This window comes from Solanum verrucosum, unplaced genomic scaffold (genome assembly GCF_900185275.1).
Source record: "Solanum verrucosum unplaced genomic scaffold, falcon-dt-bn FXZP01000266.1, whole genome shotgun sequence".
NCBI classification, from domain to species: Eukaryota; Viridiplantae; Streptophyta; class Magnoliopsida; order Solanales; family Solanaceae; genus Solanum; species Solanum verrucosum.
The window spans coordinates 99,650-119,768 of NW_026019962.1; the positions used below are offsets into that span (position 1 = coordinate 99,650).

At 35.6% G+C, this 20,119-nt stretch overlaps 1 pseudogene; it reads right to left on the reverse strand.

The window, feature by feature from the left end:
* Positions 1 to 3,171: 3,171 nt before the first annotated feature.
* LOC125814893 (zinc finger protein ZAT10-like) lies at positions 3,172 to 3,908 on the reverse strand (annotated as a pseudogene).
* Positions 3,909 to 20,119: the final 16,211 nt, after the last annotated feature.

Below are 20,119 nucleotides of genomic sequence, written 5' to 3' on the forward strand. Positions count from 1 at the left end.
TTGATGAATTGCCTTAGATTAGATCACCTAGACATGAATTGCTTATACGTAAAGATTGTAGACATGAACTAACTTGATTAGATCTGACATGATGAATCATGGTTGAAGTAGTATTGAGATTTAGTTTATTTGATACTTGATAACGTTCAAATATAATTTCTGAAAAGAAATATAAACGATCGTATGCAATATATCTACCTAACTATGAGTCGGGGTCGATCCCACAGAGAATCTGAAAGAATATTGTCAATAGAAAATATTTAACTCAATAGTCGCTATATAAAAATGGGGGGATTTAAATTGAAATAAAATAAAAATAATAAAAATAGCTTTGAACTAAGTATTTATTTATATTCAAATTATTAGAAATAACTAGGAATGTGTTCCCCATAAGATCATAACGCGGTAATCCTAGTAATAACAATCATTTCCTAGTGTATTACATGCAAAGTGATAAATAAGGTATCTCTAAATCCTTGGTCCGGCATTTAGAGAATTTCACCCCACACCTTGGTCCGGCTACGTGTGTATAATTTACTAAGCCTTCCCTTTACCTCATATTAGACATCACATCAATGTATGTCTTAGTTTTCACCGTCGCACCAATTGACATTAGACTATTAGATAGTATCACACTAAATCTACGTTGATAATTCTTTTCTTATTAACTACCTCCTTGGTCCGGCAAGTAGCAACAATGCGAGTTCTAACGTGCCACCATTAAAAAGACGTCTAAACGAAAGAATTATCAATGCATGCAACAACACTATTCAAGAATTGCTTAGTTACTATTCATACTTTGTTAATCGCTTATGATTCTCACAACCCTAGTTATGAAATTTAGCAACTCATTATCTCAAAAAACACAATAAAAATTTATTAAAATAAATGCTTGTGTTAATCATAAAAAGTTAAGAACAATAGCTAAACTATCTTTTATTAATCACAAATATAAATAAATAATAAAGGAGAAGAAAGAATAAATCACAATTCTCCGGCCTCCACGACAACTCTCAAAAGTTCCTAAGCTAGAAGAAAATTTATATTGTGCATTATTTCTTGGTTCTTGGCTCCCCAAATAATTATTTCGTTGCACTATTTATAGATACAGAAAACCCCAAATAAAATAATTTAGTCCAAACAAATTAGGAATCCAAAACCAAAAGGAATTAGATTCCTTTTTTTTTTCCGTCGCGTGAACTGTCAGCGTAGAACAGTACTGCCTCAAATTATTTGTTTTGCACCGCCATGCATCACGTGACCAGTTACTTTAGAGATTGCCACGTGGCAATGAAATTACAACATCAATATGGTCTCTTCACTTTGCGCTGCAATTCTTATATATTGAAATATTAATATAGTATTCAATTTAATCTATTAAGCTGTCTGCTTAATTTTCTTCTTTAACCTTTGATCTTTAATTTGTTTTAGCTTTAAATTTTTTAATTTTTCCATCAATTTAATTCTACAAATAAAATACATTATTTAGCACAATCCATAAAATTTATGCCCAAAAAGGACAAATATAAATAATAAATATGAGACAAATAATGATTAAAAATATGTATTTTGACCTCACATCAACACCCCACACTTAAACTTTTGTTCGTCCTCGAGCAAACATTAAAACTCATCTCAAAAAATTATACTAGCAATATCATTACTTTGGTTAATATAAATAATTAGGCCATATACCAATTTCAAAATATCAAGTACACTTCTCAATCATTATGCAAGACATCCAAATAAACAATAAACCTCTAACCTCCTAACCTCAAGGAAGGACTTTGAACTCATCAAATTTAAACTTGCTCACCTACTCTCATCAAAGAAAGTTAATAAAATCACCTATCTATCATGAAACAAGTGCCCTCACAAGAAGAAATAGTCCACACACTCAAATCAAAAGATTGAATATAAATTAAGGACTTAGCATCAAAGAAAACTCTCACACTCACAAAGAAAATTTACATGTATGCACAAAGAACCATATGATTGCCCATTATGTACATCTCCACTAATTAAGCATGTTTGAATAGAATCAAATAAGACTTTAATGGGTTGTAATGTAGGCTAGGGGACGGGTAGAAAAACTATATAATAGTGATTTACACTTCCTTAAGCACTTTGCAATTTTAGACTTCATCACCCATTATTTTCTTCTCTTTATTTTCAGCCCTCTCTTCAACAATTATTTCACAAGTAATTCTCATCATCTCAAGAATGTTTCTATATATATTTTATTTTTATTATTATTTTTTTTTTAAAAAAAAATTTCCTTCAAAATAGCCATCCTTAACTTACGTATTTTACATGCGTTAAGGTGCACGGTATCCTTGGAAGGACCGGGGCCATCATAAAGGTAACTTTTTTTTTCATCTCACATTCTTTCAAAGAGAGATTTTAAGCACTTTGTAACTATCAATGATTACTTTTTCACTTAATCATCCTTTTTTCTCAAAATTGATAATTAGAATAACTCTATGCTATAATGCTCAAGAAAGCAAGGTGCAAAAACTAGGGTTTCAAATAAATAGTCAAGGGTAAAATATGAGTACCAACAAAAGGCTACAGGCTCAACAGGGCTAACTAGTGATAAAATATCTGAAAAGGCTAAAATTTATCATACAAATCAAAGATAGCCTATTATCATCTCCTAAACAAGGGAAAATGACGAATTTACCTCCGAACTTTGATAAATGGTACGTGTATGCCCTCCGTTATACTTTGGGTCCATCTCAGCCTCGGCCGCCCAATTATCGGTACACACATGCCCCTCTCACTAATGGCTCCCTCATCCTGTACACGTGTCTTAATCCTAATCAACTACCTGTTTGACCATTATTTTTAACCTATAAACTAACAACCCGCACTATAAACCCATACCCACCCAATTCCCTTTAAAATATCCTAAGTCAATTAAAAGACCTAAATCTTCCGAGTCTCGTTCCTATCTCACAATTCCTCGTACTGCAATATGTTTTAGTCCATGGAAGAATTCTCTTCACTTCATCATCACCATCTCTCATTTTTTCTGTTACTTCTTTTTCAATCTCCATTAATTCTACACTAACTCTACTCATTTCTCTCTGTCAATTTTCAATTCAATCACTACAAAATCAAAAATACAAAAAAATTTGAGAGTTGAAAAATGAGAATTGAGTGGAATAATTCAAATTTTAGAGGTAGAGATAGCCGAGTTTTCTTCGTCGGATGTGGACTCTCTACCTCATCCTTGCAGAAACCAAATCCAGGAAAGAATTCCGACAACATCAAAATGTTCAAGTCAAAATCAGAGTGGCTGATTGTAGACCCCACGTCCTCCTCCGTAACTCTGACACTAGTGCTAAAGCTACTGTTAGCGTTATCGTCGTCGTAGTAACACCGTTTGTGTCCTCCCAAAGCTTGTCCAGTAGGAAAACACTTGTGGAAAATCAAACACTCGTGAGTCCTTCCACTGCCGTTACCGTTACCGGAGCTAGTAGTTCCAGTAGCGTTAGTAGTAGTTGAGGTAGTTGACTGATCATCTCCTCCGCCGCCAGCAGCGATGAGTTTATGATAACTAGTTTTATGTCCTCCTAAAGCTTGATAAGATCCAAATCCCTTACCACAAACCGAACACTTATACAACATCTTCTCTTGAATCTTCTCCGACGTCGTGTGGATTTTTATCACTGGCACTGGCGGTGGTAGAGATCGTATCTGATTAACAGAGCCATCGCTTCGCATAAGCATAATCAAACAAATTCCTCTTCAGTTGGTTGGCAATCCATACTCCGTGACCTCTTAGATCTCTTCCCTTTAGTCCAATCCTCAAGGTACCGATGTTCCTGCTGGCCTTTGCTCTCAAATTGAAACTTCTGCAGATTTGAAGTACCAGTTGGAGAATTCAAAGCTTCAAGGGCCATCTCAATTTTAGAGTGAATCGGGTGGGTATGGGTGTATGGGGCGGGTGGTTAGTTTATGGGTTAAAAATAATGGTCAAATGGGTAATTAATTAGGATTACAACATGTGTAAAGGATGAGAGAGCCGTTAGTGAGAGGGGCATGTGTGTACCGATAATTGGACAGCAGGGGTTGAGATGGACCCAAAATATAACGGAGGGCATAGACGTAGCATTTATCAAAGTTCGGGGGTAAATTCGTCCTTTTTCCCCCTAAACAAAGCATCACTTTTTATTTCACTTCAATAACATACAGGACAAGTTCTAGACTAAGATGCAAAACATGGAATAAACAAAATCTCACCACACATGGCACAAGTATCAAAACAAGATGGATCAATTCCACTTCTAAGAGAGACAGGATCATAACAAACTACAAAATAAAATAAGCTATATACAAAGTCACAACCATCAACCTAGATGTCAAATTTTTTTGCAATTTCACTAGCAATCAAGCATTCACAAGAAAGTACTACTCAAAATTAGGCCCAAATATTAAGTATCACATAACTCAAAATGGCCTTTTCTCTTCTCTCCAAATAAAAATAAAAAATAAAAAAAAAGATTTAAAAATAAAATTTATTCCTAAAAAAAATAAAAGACACTCGGTTCAAAGGGACTATCATCAGGAAAAGAACCAAAAACAAAAGCCAAGGAACCCATCCTAAAAAAAAACTCAATAAAACAAAAAAAAACTAGAAATTTATTTCTCCACTTCACACTTAAAAAGATGCTATGTCCCCAAAGCATTAAATAAAATTTAAAACAAGGGTTAGGAAAACTCCCTGAGGCCTTTAGGCCTAACTAGTAGCATGTTCTGTTAATTTTCATCAAGGGTCGTCACCCCACACTTAAGCTCCAACATGCTCCTTCGCTTCAATTTTTTTTTGGTACTCAGACTTCTCCTAATCTGAAAAAACAAGAAAAGAAAAAAAAGTGATATTAATAAAATAAAAAAAATAAAAAATAAAATAAGAAGTTACACTACTAATTGGGTTGTCTCCCAATAAGCGCTTAATTTAACGTCGCGGCACGAAACCATCAATTTTACTATTTTTCCTTCCACTTTGAAGATATGAATTGCACCCCTAATTTCACATCAATTTTTCTATCATGCTCAAGGGGTGGTGGTATAAAAATAAAGGTCCCAAGCAATAGATATCGCATTATGCACTTCTTGGATCCTAAGTGAGGAATGTAATTCTCCGATGTTGAAACAATAAATTCAAGAATGTAGACACATTGTTCCACCCCTATACACTCTTCTATAAGCTCAGATGGATTGATTAATATTTCATCATCTAAACTTAATGTGAAAAAATGATTGGAATGAGGTCTAGTAAGCCCTAACTTATGAATTGTATTATTATTTACACCCTCATATTTACACATACTAGAGTGTTTAAAAATAATATTATCAACTTCATTACATAACTCTAGTGTACTCTTCTCAACAATGACAAAATCAATAAAAGTATGATCAAGCAATTGGCCCTCAACTTTTAGCTCTTCAAGTTGTCTTATAAGTATTTTTTCTTCTCCATACATATTATTACTAAATTGTTGGGTGTCATATGATTTAATCTTTGCACTCAACTCAAAATTTAATTTATAGAGATCCCAATCAAAGTTATCTTCATCAATCATGCACTTAAATATTGATTTATAATATAGTATTAATAAATCTTCCATGTCCCGACACAACTTATTTTGTTGAGAAAAAATTAGCTTATAAGAATCCATAATATCAGAAGTACAAGAATTGCAAGAACACTTATCACTACATACTTTTTCAGAAGAGTAAAAGAAATATGATAATTACAAAAAAAAAACAAATTTAAAACTAATCCTAAGAAACAAAAAAAAAAAAACTACAAGTCAAAAGAAATACTAAAGACAATTTCTAAGCCACATTCCCTTGCAGCGGCGCCATTCTTGATAGCGTTCAAATATACTTCTTGAAAAGAAATATAAACGATCGTATGCAATATATTTACCCAAATATAAGTAGGGGTCGATCCCACAAAGAATATGAAAGAATATCGTCAATAACAAATATTTAACTCGATAGTCGTTATATAAAATGGGAGAATTTAAATTGAAATAAAATAGAAACAATAAAAATAGCTTTGAACTAAGTATTTATTTATATTCAGATTAATAGAAATAACTAGGACTGTGTTCCCCATAAGCTCATAACGCGGTAATCCTAGTAATAGCAATCATTCCTAGTGTATTACATGCAAAGTGATAAGTTAGGTATCTCTAAATCTTTGATCCGGCATCTAGAGAATTTCACCCCGCACCTTGATCTGGCTACGTGTGTATAATTTACTAAGCCTTACCTTTACCTCATATTAGACATCACATCAATGTATGACTTAGTTTTCACCCTCGCACCAATTGACATTAGACTATTTGATAGTAGCAAACTAAATCTATTTGATAATACTTTTCTTATTAATTAGCTCCTTGGTCCGGCAAGTAGCAACAAAGCGAGTTCTAACATTGGCCACCGTTAAAAAGACTTCTAAAGGAAAGAATTATCATAGCATGCAACAACACTATTCAAGAATTGCTTAGTTACTATTCATACTTTATTAATCGCTTATGGTTCCCACAACTCTAGTTATGAAATTTAACTACTCATTATCACAAAAAACACAATCAAAATTTATTAAAATAAATGCTTGTGTTAATCATAAAAAGTTAAGAACAACAGCTAAACTATCTTTTATTAATCACGAATACAAATAAATAATAAAGGAGCAGAAAGAATAAATCACAATTCTCCGACCTTCACGGTGGCTCTTCCAAAGTTCCTAAGCTATAAAAAAATTTATATTATGTATTGTTTCTTGGTTTTTGGCTCCCCAAATAATTATTTCTTTACACTATTTATAGATGTAGGAAATTCTGAATAAAATAATAGAGTCCAAAACAAATTAGGGATTCAAAACAAAAAGGAATTGGATTCATTTTTTTCCATAGCCTGAACTGTCGCGTAGAACAGTACTGCCTCAAATTATTTGTTTTGCACCGCCATGCATCACGTGACTAGTTGCTTTAGAGATTGTCACGTGGCAATGAAATAACAACATCAATTTGATCTCTTCACTTTGCGCTGCAATTCTTATATATTGAAATATTAATATAATATTCAATTTAATTCATTAAGCTGCTTGCTTGATTTCCTTCTTCAACCTTTCATCTTTAATTCGTTTTAGCTTCAAATTTATTCATTTTTTCATCAATTTAATCCTACAGATAAAATACATAATTTAGCACAATCCATAAAATTTATGCCCAAAAAGGACAAATATAAATAATAAATGTGAGACAAATAATGATTAAAAATATGTATTTTGACCTCACATCAAAACTATATGTCTATAATTGAGTAAGAATGAAGTATGTGGTTAGTTTACCTTGAGAGTTAGGTTTTCATGATGACCATGTGAGGTATTGCTTGAGAGTAATGCTTGTAGTATGAAGATGACTCCTAAGGGCTTTAATGGTAAAAGCTAATATGAATAAGTTAAAGATGCTAAGGCTTAAAGAGGAAAGCAATTATGTATGTTGAATTGTATAAGGCATTATAGTGAAAGGACTTCATTTTCCTGACCTATAATATGAGTACATGAGTTTATGTATATAATGAGTTATTTACTTGAGTGAAGATTATAGCCATGTATAATGTGGTGAATGCTAGATGTGTTGACTTAATATGATTTATGGTTCTTGAATGCGAGATATGAGGGGTGTGCATGGTTATGATATTATGTGCATGTCTTATGAACACTTTGAGAGTAAAGTGTCTATGTTGATAATGTTGTTGTTGTGCTATTGCAAGGACAATCACACACACACTCATGCATGAATATGACTATGCTGTGACTAAGGTGTTGTTGAAAGGCTAATTCTCATATGCACCCTTACACATGACTATGCATGGAGTATGTATGTTTATGATAAGCTTGTTGTGTTGATTGAAAGGATATTCTAATGAACACACTATGAATATGACGTGAAAGGTTTACTCACATGTTGATGATTCTAAAGGTTGAAAGGACATTCTCACCTAATGAATCTATGAGCTATTATGATGTTATGTTTTTTTGAGTGCCTAGTGCATTCTTTCATGAACATGAATTTAAGTAAAGACTTAATATGAATATTAAAGGTAATTATGCTTAGCACCGAGTGCATATGAAAGATGAGATGGAAGCTTTTACGTTAGAAAGTCCGACTTCCCCATGTAGGTTATCTCATGAGATGGAAACCTTTTACATTAGAACGTCCGGGTTTATAGTAGCAATCTTCTTATCCCCTAACTATATGCCCACATAGGTCTTTAGATAGTGGATCCACCTAGAAGCTAAATACGTTAGTTCTACCTTAGGCAAGTAGGACACCTCTTTTCGGTGTGGGGGTAAGACACCGTATTCCATGTAGCTCAACATGGTCTATGTCGGTTAAGGCTATATTTCCCTATATGATAAGAATATTAATTATGACAAGAACATGAGTTATGTACTATGGTTTCTCAAGAGGTTCTACTTAGTATGAATGGGGGTATGAGACTTCATTTATGCATTACACAAGTAGGCTTTGAGAGTGGGCATGGTATGTTTCTCTTATGACATGATGATTATGAGTTAATTTATCCTTTATAGGAATTATGAACATGGACTATACTTATGATTTCTTATTGAGCTTTCCTTAGTATGAGTGAGGTTATGAGACTTCACTTATACATTGCACAAGTAGACTTATAAAGGGGTTATGGTGTGGTTTCCTTATGTTATGAAGATATATGAACTAATGTATGCATGGTATGGATTGTTGATATGAGTTACTTTACTTATTACAAGATATGAACATAAATGTCTCCTTGTCTATGAGTGTTGGCTATGGATAAGGTCAAGGTATGTTATGCATGATCATGGTGGCCTAGAAGTGATACTTAGTGTAGATAGGATTATAAGATCCTATCTATGCATTGCACAAGTAGAGCTTAAGGTCACTTATGTGATGGTTCTATTATGATGGGATGATCTTGGTATTTAATTATGTATATGACCTATACCTTGTGAAGATTGGTGTACGCATTATGTAGTGTTGGAGACTATGCTTGTGAATTATGATGATATCCTTTATGTTATGATGAATTGTGCATGGTTTGTCTTATGAGCTACATTTTTCAACTATTTCAAAGATGATGTTCAAAAATAGCATATAGCATGGTTTCAAATAAAATGTCCCTTTTTAAGCATGTTTTAAGGATTTTTATGCATGACTACCATACTTAGTACATTTTTGTGCTAAACCGTATTTCTACTTTTTTGTATTAGTGTAGGGTTTGGTGATATCGGCTTCTACCCTTGTGGCTAGGACCATAGTAGATCAAGAAGAAGAAGAAGATTGATGAGTCCTCATAGTATTCGAGGGCTTACACATTATGTCCTTTAAGTCTTTCCTTTATGTCTTAAGCTTTTTATCAGGGTCGTGTCCCTAAGATTGTATTCAAGTGTTCTAGATAGTTTGAGACATGGTGTTATAGACTCTCTCTCATTTTATAAAAGACTTCGATTGTAAGTAAAAGTTTTAATTTTCCGCATTTTTCCCTATCCTCTTATGTTATAATGTGATGTGCGGCTTGTATGAGTCTTTTCGAAGTCTTGTACACCGTGTTACATCAGGGGGGTAGCATTCATTCGTGACAAACTGGGTCATCAATAATAGTTCTCGTCGAGTTAGATCAACAATTGATTACATATGTTTTTTATTTGTATAATATAAATGTTTGTTTTGTTAATAATACCAAGCTATACTTTGATTGTTTTGATTTTCTTCTATCCTATCTGACTATAATTAAATTGATCAACTACATATATTTTTTAATTTTCTTATAAGGGATTTATTATTGCATTTTATGAATTATGTACTTAACATTTAATAACTGTCAACAAACAGGTCTACAATTATTTGGAGACAAAGGAAAAGTTTCGATCTATGATAGAGGTTTACAAGTTTTTTCTATATGGAGAAATTCCTGGAAAAAAAGAAAAGGAAATCAAGTGAAAAGGGAGAAACATTGCAGGTTAGCTAAAGAAAGTTAGATTAGAATAAATTATGATATCGACTATATTCATGCATGGTCACTAAAAGGGTTTAATTTTCAGATAACACCGATACATAAAACAGCTATGCGCATTAACGAATTGAATAAATAGTATCTGGCTGGAACATGTGAATCATGCGATAGAGTTTACATAAAAGATTGTGGTGGAGCTAATTATTTTTCTGAACGTGATATTCCTTCAAACAAAAATAAGCAAATTAAAGTTAAGAACATCATAGTAAAACCAATTGTTTCTCCATATATCATTGTTGTTTTTGTAACATCCCGCCTTAAAAAGTGTTAAATTTTGAAAGAACTAATTTGGACAGAGCTAATTTGAGATTTGTTCAAGTTAAGCTTAAGTTGTGAGGTTTGGGTCAACTTCAAATGACAATAACTTTCAGTACATGATGTGTTAGGTAGCCCATAAGATATCAAATGAAAGGTCTTTGAATTCTCTTTTCAACTCCACCTAGATTTCTAAATTTTGAGTTCAGATGAGGAGGATATGCCCGTTTGAAGTCTGCCTATCTAGTTAAAGAAAGTTACCCGAATTAATTAGGGGTATTTTAGTCTTTTTCTTACCCCATCAACTTTAAACGTTTTTAGTAATAATTTAGGGATCTAAATTGATTTGGGTCAGTTTTTACAACTCTAAATTACTCTTAGGGTTTTGAGAGGAGTTCAAGAATTCGCCAAGATTTCTTGCCAATCGAGGATTTGTTTCGCCAAATTAAGATATGTAAGCTTCCATAGTATTGAGTTTGTTTTCCCTCACGCTAATAACGTAATCTCTTATGCATGAATTCATTCTTGATGTTGAATGGTTGAGTTCGTGAAAGATTCTTGAATTTAATTGGTAATGGAAAATTGTTTTGAGTTCTTGAGGCGAGGGTTTGCGAATAAGTTGAGTAAATTGATTGTTCTTGGGTGGATTTCACTGAGATTGTTCCGAGTTAAAAGAATTTGAGAGTTTTGTTCTTAGAATTTTAGTGGGTATGAGTTGAATCAATTTTTGGAGAGGAAGAAAAGTTCGACCAAAAATAAGCGCCCAAGTCCGCGTCACAGACATGCTTCAAATTCTAGTCCCTAGAAAATCTCATCCCTCTCCACATCGTGGAGAGAACGCGAACTCCTCTGTCTTAAGAATTATTTTGTGACCAAATTATTTAATTCTTCTCCCCGTCGCTCCTTTGCTCTCCAGTCAGTGTCTTCGGTCGTTTCTTATTATCAACTATTTAAAACACATTTAATCATCATGAGATCCTTAATATCATGAATCATAACCCTTGAATTTATAATTCAAATTCAAGGTAGAGTTAAGAATAAAGTCTTGAGTGTTCTTTCAAGTCATTTTGAGAAATCATTTACAATCTTTGAAAACTTTTTTAAGACTTGAGTACTTGAGTATGAAAATGAGGAGAGTTGAGTTTCATTTTTCAAAATGAATATATGGGGACTAAGCATTCCCAAGAGTAAATGTTTTACAATTAAAATGAGAGGAAACATCGATTTCCAAATGAGTTAATGAGGAGTTTTTTAGTATAATTTCTTTTAAGAGAACCTTTTGAATAATATTCTCAAAGCTTGAGGATGAGGAAATGTTTTTAAACATATGAGCTGATTTTTATTATTGGGAGTATTATTGAGCTGCGACATTGAGGACGAGTTCATACAATTCAAATTCCTCATAAACCATGTAGCCAACGTGGGTAGAAGGGTCATGCGTTTTAGATGATTTCTTATTGGTTTTTAAGCATAGCTTAGTGGATCCACTTAGTTGATGATGTCTTATACTCCGGCAAGGTATAGGACAGTTCTGGCAGTGTGGGCGAGATGATGTATCATCACATAGCTCATAGTGATGGTTGTCGGTTAGAGAATCTCCCAAATTTGAGTTATTTTGTATCTTTACATATAAATAAGAGTTATTATTGTATTTTTAAATATACTGAGTTCTTATCTACTGTTTTAAATGATTTATATAAAATGCATATGTTTTGTTGCTTTTATAGTGTATTGAGTTGAGTATCCATGAGTTGAGGTTAAGTTGAGTAGAGATGAGGTGAGTATGTTTCATTCTTTCCTAGTTCAAGCTTTCATGTGATGCTCAGTGTTCCCCTTACATGCTTGTACATTCAATGTACTGATGCCATTTCTCCTGCATCAATTCAAGATGCGAATACAAGAGATCAGGTTCATCAACACGCATTTCCTTGATGCCATTTGCAGTTCCAGAGTGGTTTGGTAAACCTCTTTGTTTCTGGAGGATCTCTTATTTATTTCTTTTATTGCATTTTTGTTAGGATGATCAGGGGTCTTGTCCCGACATCCCTCATAGTATTAGAGGATTCATAGATAGACAATGGTAGTTCATTAGTCTTTTTTCATTTCCATTGCTAATGTAACACCCCGTATTCGAAAGCGACCAAAAATGTAGAACTTCAGAACTTGTAGGTGACACCCAAGAGACCCACCTATGGTCCATGATTTGAACCACGAATCGTAAGAAAGGTCCTTGGCTGCAACCCAGAAATCCCCATAAAACCGTTGACCAACGACTTGACCTACGGACCATTGGTGGGACCACGATTTATGATCCGGGTCTGTGGATCGTGGCTCGCAACACCCCTTTCTAACAGCCAAATGATGATATGAAAAAACCAATCGTAGGTCCATCCACGGTCTGTCAGTCAGGTCATTTTTGTGTTTTCCCCTATGTGTTGGACACCTAAAATATGTCGTTTAATCCCTAAACTACATCGTTTTGATCTGTTTTTGCCTAGTGACTTAGTCAAAACATACCTTAAACGATTCATTCACTAGAATTCATCAAACTTAGGGAAAAATAGGATAAAAGAGGCGACCCAACCCCTCCAAGAACGCAATAAGTTTTCTTCACTTTCAGCCTCGAAATCAAAAGATTTCTCCATTAAATTTGTCACCATGTATGTGGGATTGCACTATTGGGTTCCTTTCATTAACTAGGTCCCTAGAATTCAATTAGATTATTGATTATCTATTTCATGTTTAGACCTAGGGTTTCTGGAACCTTAGATAATTGTTGCGATTGAGCTGTTAGAGTATTTCTAATCAGATTATCATGTTCTGTGGAATCGTTGCTTAGTTCTTCGCATGAAACTCATAACCCTAGTTGTGTAGTTTTTTAATTCATGAATTACACTTGCTAGGTCAGTATAAACAGATATACATGCTTCAATTAAGAATGTTTCATTGTCAGTATTTAAATGTTGCATTCTCAATTTGCATGTCAGAACATTGAGCTATTATTTCAGTTATGTTGGTTATGTACATTCCAATTGGGAGTAGGCTTTGACTGAGTTGGACTAGGGTTCAGCATACCCTATTAGTCCTAGAACTACGTGGTCCCATAGGTTTATAAGTCCCCTCTATGGGCATCAGATTTAGTGATCACACGAGTCATGCGTTTATACCCCACGCAAGGTATAATAGGTCCTCTCGATGGGGTGTATACATCGGACTCCGCGTTTAGGTCACGTGGTTTTATGTCGGTTAGTAGTAGCTCCCAAAGTTAGACTCTAGTGCATTTGACCAGGTTTTCAGTTATATTACGGTTTTTAGCATCAGCATGTTATGTACTTGGTCATTGCATTCAATTTAGTTCATTTCCATATATTCCAGTATATTCATCATGTTCAGATTTTATCATTGCTCAATATGCTTTGTTCTGATATTTTTTTGTTCAACTTTATCATATCTTGCATGCTCAGTACCCTCCAAGGACTGACGCATATTCTGCGCTACTTCTTTTCATGATGTTGGTTCAGGTCCCTATCATTCAGATCACGCGGAGATCGGTTCCTGATCAACACTCAACAACATCAATGGTTAGTCATCATACTTCGAGGATGATAGACATGTTTTTATATTCATTCTTTCATTTTAGTTTCAGTTTTTCTAGAGTTAGTTGGGGCAATGTCCCAGCATCTCTAGTTAGTTAGAGACTTTATTCAAACATAGTTAGGTTTAACTTTAGTTTCTGAGATATAGTCCAGTATCATTAACTCTTATTCAGTATTTATATATTCACACTGATATTCGGTACTCCCCATCATTCAGTTTATCTCATGTTTTAGGCTTCCGCATAGTCTATTTTGTTTAGTTGTTTAAGTATGTTTATGATATGATAGCTCAGGGTTACGTTGGGGTCACTCGTGATCTTAGGTCCCTCGTTTACGTCCAGGGGTAGCCTCGGGGCGTGACAAACTTGGTATCAGATCATTAGGTTTAAGTGTCCTAGGATTTCTGAAAAGCCGCACTAAGTATTGTCATTTTCATGGGTGTGAAGTGCACCACATCTATTGAAAGGGAGGCTATGAAGTTTTTTAGGAAAACTTCACTCTCTTTGCTGCTCTTATCGTGTGTGAGGTATGATCCAATATCTCCATTCTAATCCATTGTTATGCGTTTCAGATCATGCCTCCTCATAGAGCTTGCGCAAGGAATCCAAATGCCTGCAATGCTAATGCAGTTCCTCCAGTCCCTGACCATGAGGCTTCGAATGTAGAGTTTTAGAATGTCATCCAACTCTAATAGTCAATCAGTGGAAGCTAGGGTCCAAGATTTTGTTAGGATGAATCCACCTGAGTTTCTTGGGTCGCAAATTGGTGAAGACCCTAAGAACTTCATTGATCAGGTTAAGAAAATCTTTGGAGTGATGCAAGTGACTAGAAATGATAGGGTAGAGTTGGTGTCCTACTAGCTTAAAGATATAGCTCACATATGGTTCACACAATGGAGGAAAAATAGGGGTGACAATGCAGCTCCTGTGACTTGGGAGTGTTTTACCAAAGCTTTTCTGGACAGTTTCATCCCAAGAGAGTTGAGAGAGGCTAAGGCTAAGGAATTTATGAATTTGAGACAAGGTTCAATGTCAGTCCAAGAGTACAGACTTAAGTTCACCCATCACTGCAAGTATTCTCCACATATGGTTGCCGATCTAAGGGCACAAATGAGTAAGTTCCTATTTAGGGTATCTGACTTGGTGAAGACAAAGTGCAGAAATGCTATGTTGTTGGAGGATATGAATATCTCTAGGCTCATGACTCATGCTCAGCAGGTTGAGGGAGATAAGCTTAGTGAACTAGATAAGGATAACAAGAAGTCCTAGAACAAGCAATTATGAGAACTCACAAAAAAAAATCAGGTAATGGAAATCGCTCACAGTTTCAGTAGAATTCTTCAGACTCAACACCTTCTTTAGATAGTGCTCCATCCCCCCAGGTTTCGACAGAATAAAAATGGTAGTGCATCAGGCTCTAATTCTTAAGGGAGTACTACCAGTAACAAGACCTACCCGACTTGTCTAAAGTGTGGTAAGAACCATCCAAGTGAGTGTCTTCCAGGATGGAAGGATGTTTTGGGTGTGGTCAGTCTGGTCACAAGTTGAGAGATTTCCCTTCTTTTAAATAGGTACAAGGAGGTAACAATAATAGGGCTCAATCTATCTCTCCAGCAGCACTAGCAGGGCTCCCTACTCAGCAGGGTACTTAATCCGATATAGGTGGCGGTCAACATTTATATGTTAATGATTTGATAGATCCAGGGGCTACTCTTTATTTGTAACTACCTATATAGTAGTAAACTTTTGTGTCAACCAAGAAACTTTCTCAGAACCCTTTTCAGTCTCTACTCCAATTGGTGACCCAATTATAGTTAGACGGGTATACAAAAATTTCTCTGACTCATTCTCTCAAAAAGTAACCTCAGATGATCTTGTAGAGTCAGCAATGGTAGACTTTGATATCATTCTAGACATGGATTGGTTACATTCCTGTGATGACTCAGTCGATTGTAGGACTAGGATAACTCGATTTCAGTTTCCAAGTGAACTAGTCTTAGAATGGAAGGGTAGTAACTTAGTGCATGTAGGTCGATTCATCTTTTACCTTAAGGCTAGAAAGATGATTTCAAAAGGGTATATCTATCATCTTGTTCGGGTTAAGGATTCAAGCTCCGAAACCGCAACTCTTGAGTCAGTCCCTGAAGTATATGAATTTCCATAAGATCTTTCAGAGTTTCTCCTGAAAAAGAGATCAACTTCGGAATTGATCTCCTTCCAGATACCCGACCTATTTTGATTCCTCCTTACAGAATGGCTCCAACTGAGCATATGAAATTGATAGATCAATTGAAAGACCCTTTAGATAAGGGCTTTATCAGACCGAATATCTCTCCATAGGGTGCTGCAGTGTTATTTGTGAAAAATAAAGATGGGTATCTCAGGATATGCATTAACTATCAGAAGTTGAACAAAGTCATAATCAAGAATAAGTACCCTATTGATGACTTTTTCGACCAACTTCAGGGTGCTAGTTATTTTTCAAAGATAAACCTCAAATCCAGTTATCATCATCTCAGAGTCAGAGATAGTGACATCCTGAAAACAACCTTCAGAGCTTGGTATTGTCATTATGAATTTGTAGTTATGTCATTTGGACTAACCGATGCTCCTACAACTTTCATGGATTTAATGAACAAGGTGTTCAAGAAGTATTTGGACTTATTCATTATTGTCTTCATTGATGATATCCTTATTTGCTCTAGGAATGAGGAGGAACATTTGACTCATCTGAGAGTTGTTCTACAGACTCTCAAATATCGCCAGTTAGTCGGTTACAATCAATTGCTTTCCTTGGTCAATAGTGTCTAGTGAAGGGATCCGAGTGAATTCTCAAAAAATAGAGGCAGTGAAGTAATGGCCCAGACCAACCTCTCCTACAAACATCAGAAGTTTCTTAAGTTTAGCCGGTTATTAGAAAAGGTTTTTGGAAGGATTTTCATCTAGAGCTTCTCCATTGACTATGTTAACTAGGAAAAAGGTTAAGTATCAGTGGTCAGATGAGTGTGAGAAGAGCTTCTCAGAACTGAAAACTAGGTTGACTAAAACTCCTGTTTTGACTCTACCGGAGGGTTTAGAAAGTTATGTGATCTATGGTGATGCATCTAAAGTCAGCTTAGGTTGTGTGTTGATGCAGAAATGTAAGGTTATAGCTTATGCATGTAGACAACTTAAGGTTCATGAGAAGAACTACCCAACTCATGACTTCGAGCTTGCTACTGTAGTATTTTTCCTAAAGATTTGGAGACATTACTTGTATGGTTTTCACGTAGATGTGTTCACAGGCCATACAATCCTTTAGTATGTTTTCACCCAAAAGTGTTGAATCTTTGCCAAAGGAGATGGCTTGAATTCCTCAAAGACTATGACATGAATGTGCTTTACCATCCTGGTAAGGCCAATGTAGTAGCTGATGCTCTTATAAGACTATCTATAGGTAGTGTCGCACAGGTTGAGGAAGAAAGGAAGGAATTAGTGAAGGTTGTTCATTGTCTTTCTCGCTTAGGAGTTTCTCTTATTAAAATATCACATTATGATGTGATAGTTCAGAATGGGTCAGAATCTTCATTGGTAGCGGAGGTTAAGGAAAAACAAGATAGTGATCCTATATTGCTTCAATTGAAGGGTGCAGTTCATCAGTGAAAGTTGAGGTTTTCTCCCAAGAGGGAGATTGTGTGCTTCGCTACAAGGGTCGTTTATGTGTTCCTTAGATGGGTGAGTTCAGACAAGATATCCTTACAGAAGGCCATAACTCATGGTATTCTATTCATCTAGGTGCCACTAAGATGTACCGTGGTATACGGGAAGTCTTTTGGTGGAATGGTATGAAGAGTGGTATAGCAAATTTTGTGGCTAAGTGCCCTAATTGTCAACAGGTGAAGGTGGAACATCAAAAACCAGGAGGTATGACTCTGGAGAGTAACGTTCCTACATGGAAGTGGGATGTGATAAACATGGACTTCATTACAGGTTTACCTCGTACTCGAAGGTAGCATGACTCTATTTGGGTGATAGTAGACAGAGTAACTAATGCCACTAACTTTTTGGTTGTTAAGACAACTGATTCGACGAAGGACTACATCAAGATTTACATTAATGAGATAGTCAAGTTGCATGGGGTTCTTTCGTCTATCATCTCATATAGAGGTCTTCAGTTTACCTCTTATTTCTGGAAATCGTTTCTGAAAGGTCTTCGTACTTAGGTAAATCTTAGCACAACATTACATCCATAGACGGATAGTCAGGCGGAGCGTACCATTTTGACTTTAGAGGACATGTTGAGAGCTTGCGTGATTGATTTTAAGGGTAGTTGGGATGATCATCTACCTCTCATAGATTTTGCCTAAAATAATAGCAACCATTCAAGTATTCATATGACCCCTTTGGAGGCATTATATGAGCATAGTTGCAGATCTCCAGTTTGTTGGTTTAAAGTAGCTGAAGCAGCCTTGATAGGGCCAGATTCTGTTCATGATGCTATGGAAAAAGTTCAGCTCATCAGAGATAGACTAAAGAGAACCCATAGCCGCCAGAAGTCCTATGCAGATGTGAGGAGAAGGGACTTAGAATTTGAAATTGATGATTGAGTTTTCCTAAAGGTGTCACTTATGAAGGGGGTGATGAGATTTGGCAAGAAAGGGAAGCTCAGTCCTAAAAATGTAGGTCCTTTAAGAATCTTGAAAAGGTTTGGTAAAGTGGCTTATGAGTTAGACTTGCCTGCAGAACTAGCAGTAGCCCATCCAGTCTTGAACATTTCCTTGTTAAAGAAGTGTGTGGGTGATCTAGCATCAGTACTACCATTAGAATGTGTGGAAGTAAAAGATAGTCTCACTTATGAGGAGGTGCCAGTTGAAATTGTTGATCGCCAGGTTGTAGGTTGAGAAACAAAGAAGTCGCTTCAGTTAAGGTGGAAGAGTCAATTTGTGGAGGGAGCTACTTGGGAAGTAGAAGCAGCCATGAAGGCCAAGTATCCTCATCTCTTTCCTTCCGATTCCATTTCAGCTTCAGGTAATAGTTCCTCTCCCATCTCTCAGTTTACTCTTACATTAAATGAGTCTCAGTATCTTGTTCCTTCAATTGTTGTTGAATTTTCAGTGAATTTGCATGTTCTTGGAACTCAGTTGAGTCAGAAATCAGTTTCTAGTACTTAGTGGTTGGGATTGCAGCTCTTTCCCTCCATATTCAACTAGTTTAGACTTCATTCGAGGACGACTGTTCCCAAGAGGGAGATAATGTAACACCCCATATTTGAAAGCGACCAAAAATGGAAAACTTCAGAACTTGCAGGTGCCACCGAAGAGACCCATCCACGGCACGTGGTCTGAACCACGAACCATTAGAAGGGTCCGTGGTTGGCAACATAGGATTCCCCAGAAAACCCTACACCAATAACCGAACCTACGGACCATAGGTGGGACCACAGTCCGTGGATCGTGGCCCGTAATACCCCTTTGTGACAGCCATATGGCGAGATGACAGGACGAACCATAGTTCAATCCATAGTCCTTTGGTCAGCCCGTCGTTGGTCTCGACAACTTTTGAGTTAGGGTTATTATGGTCTTTTCCCCTATGTGTTGAACACCTAAACTACGTTGTTTAATCCCTAAAGTACGTTATTTTGGTTTGTTTTAGCCTAGTGACTTTGTTAGAACTTACCCTAAGCGATTCATTTAGTAAAATTCATCAAACTTAGAGCAATAGAGGATAAAAGAGGCGACCCAAACCTTCCAAGAACGTAACAAGTTTTCTTCAGTTCCAGACCCGAAATCGAAAGATTTATCCGTTAAATTTTTCACCAAGTATATGTGTGATTTAACTAGTAGGTTCTTTTCATCCACTAGGTCCCTAGAATTAAGTCAGATTCTTGATTCTCTATATCATATTTAAACCTAGGTTTTCTAGAACTTTAGATAATTGTTGCCATTTAGTTGTGAGAGTATTCCTTCTCAGATTATCATGTTTTTTGGAATCGTTGCTTAATTCTTTGCATGAAACTCAGAACCCTAGTTGTGTAGATTCGTTTATTTCATGAATTATACTTTCTAGGTCAGTTTAAACAGATATATACATGCTACAGCTAAGCATGTTTCATTGTCAGTATTTTAATGTTGCATTCTCAGATTTGCATGTCAGAAAATTGAGCTATCCAATATTTTAGTTATGTTGGTT